Below are 2,534 nucleotides of genomic sequence, written 5' to 3'. Positions count from 1 at the left end.
GAGCTGACTGAGTGGCCTGGGCTGATACTGGGGTCCGCGGGTGTGTGGTAGAGGCCTCCCTTGATCTTGAAGTATACGGGGTCTCAGGAGGGACCAGCGTCCCTGTGGAAACTGAGCTGGTTGGGGAGGTTGCTGATTCCTGGGTGAACACGGTTCCCCGTGACTCAGCTGGTTGAGTTGCAAGTGTTGAAACCGGGGTCCTGGTGTAGGCTGTAGATGGCTCCTTCACAGCTGCGGTGGAGGAGGTCCCAGGCGGTCCGGCTGTTCCTGTGGACACTGGGCTGCTTAGGGATGTGGAAGGTTCCTGAGTGTGAAGTGTTGTTGCAGAGTTCTCTGGTGCTGGAGCTGTCTGTGTCGATGTGGCGCTGCTCAGGGACGTGGTAGAGGCCTCAGTCAGCGCTGCTGTGTGGGTGACGTCGGGCGGTGCAGCAGTTCCTGGGGACGCGGAGCTGCCCGACAAGGTTGTGGACTTCTGGGTGAGCCCTGTTGCGGAGGTTTCGCTTGGCTGGGTGGCAAGTGTTGTCCTCGGGGTCCTGGAGGATACTGTAGACGCCTCGCTCACAGCTGAGGTGTAGGAGACCTCGGAAGCTACCGCGGTTTCTGGTGAACTTGAGGGGGCTGTGAAGACCGTGGATGCCTGAGTGAACACTCTTGGTGATGTCTCAGGCGCCTGCGTTGTCTGTGTGGACGTTGGGCCACGTGGGGAGGCTGTGGACCCCTCAGTGACAGCTGAGGTGTAGGAGGTCCCAGGAGTCCCAGCTGTTTCTGCGGGTATTGTGCTGGCTGTGGCTGGGATGATTGTAGATTGCTGGGCGAAGACCGTTGTCGGGGAGGTTTGAGTCGTGTGAGCTGCCTCTGAGGAAACTGGGCCGCCTTGGGAGGCTGTAGATGCTTCAGATTGGACTGTGGGGCGAGCAGTTTCAGCCGGTCCCGTGGTTTCTGTCGACATCGGGCTGCCAGAGACGGTTGTAGCTTCGAGAGTGAAGACAGTTCCTGGGAGGGACCCTGTGGCTTGAGAGGCATGTGTTGAAATCGAGCTGCCTGTGGAGGCTGTAGGTGCCTCAGGTTGGACGGTGGTGAGGAAGCTCTCAGGGGGTACAGAAGCAGTTTGTGTGGAGATGGAGTTGCTCTGGGGAGCTGTAGACCCGGGACTGAAGACTGTTGTTCGGGCTGTGTCAGTTGCTTGCGTTGCTTGGGTAGACACCGGGCCCCTGGGCGACGTGGTCGATTCTTCTCTGGGGGATGTAGGGTAGGGGGTCTCCGGAGCTCCAGTGGGTACCGCGGAAACTGAGTTTGTTGGGAAGGCTGTAGATTCCTGATGGAAGACTGTTGTTTTGGACGGCTCGGTGGTCTGAGTGCCACCTGTTGAAGTGTGCTGGCTTCGGGAGGTGGTTGGCGCTTCACTCAGGACCGAAGTGAAGGGTGTCTCAGCAGGCAGGGCCGTTGCTGGGGAAACTGAGCTGCTTGGAGAGATCGGAGATTCCTGAGTGGAGACGGTGGTTTGCAAGGTACCAGAGGGTGGAGGTGAATGGGTGGAGATTGTGCTGCTTGGGGAGGTTGTAGATACCTCGGGCAGAGCTGTGGAGCGCGAGGTGTCAGGAGGGACGACCGTTTCTGGGGACACCGAGCTGTCCGTGGAGGTCGTAGATTCCTGTGTGAACTCTGTTTGGGAGGTTTCCCTTGGTTGGGTTGCATGCGTTGAAACTGAGCTGCTTGGGGAGGTTGTAGACACCCCAGTTTGCCCTGTTGTGTGGGAGCTCTCAAGAGGAGGCGAAGTTTCTGCGGAAGCTGAGTTTCTCGGGAAAGTTGTTGGTCCCTGAGTGAACCCTGTTTTCCATGTTTGAGCTGACTGAGTGGCCTGGGCTGATACTGGGGTCCGCGGGTGTGTGGTAGAGGCCTCCCTTGATCTTGAAGTATACGGGGTCTCAGGAGGGACCAGCGTCCCTGTGGAAACTGAGCTGGTTGGGGAGGTTGCTGATTCCTGGGTGAACACGGTTCCCCGTGACTCAGCTGGTTGAGTTGCAAGTGTTGAAACCGGGGTCCTGGTGTAGGCTGTAGATGGCTCCTTCACAGCTGCGGTGGAGGAGGTCCCAGGCGGTCCGGCTGTTCCTGTGGACACTGGGCTGCTTAGGGATGTGGAAGGTTCCTGAGTGTGAAGTGTTGTTGCAGAGTTCTCTGGTGCTGGAGCTGTCTGTGTCGATGTGGCGCTGCTCAGGGACGTGGTAGAGGCCTCAGTCAGCGCTGCTGTGTGGGTGACGTCGGGCGGTGCAGCAGTTCCTGGGGACGCGGAGCTGCCCGACAAGGTTGTGGACTTCTGGGTGAGCCCTGTTGCGGAGGTTTCGCTTGGCTGGGTGGCAAGTGTTGTCCTCGGGGTCCTGGAGGATACTGTAGACGCCTCGCTCACAGCTGAGGTGTAGGAGACCTCGGAAGCTACCGCGGTTTCTGGTGAACTTGAGGGGGCTGTGAAGACCGTGGATGCCTGAGTGAACACTCTTGGTGATGTCTCAGGCGCCTGCGTTGTCTGTGTGGACGTT

This window comes from Microtus oregoni, unplaced genomic scaffold, assembly GCF_018167655.1.
Source record: "Microtus oregoni isolate MIOR12 unplaced genomic scaffold, Mior012 000003F_ref0000135, whole genome shotgun sequence".
Taxonomy (NCBI): Eukaryota; Metazoa; Chordata; class Mammalia; order Rodentia; family Cricetidae; genus Microtus; species Microtus oregoni.
The sequence above is the reverse complement of the archived record's forward strand: the minus strand, read 5'-3'. Positions refer to the sequence as shown.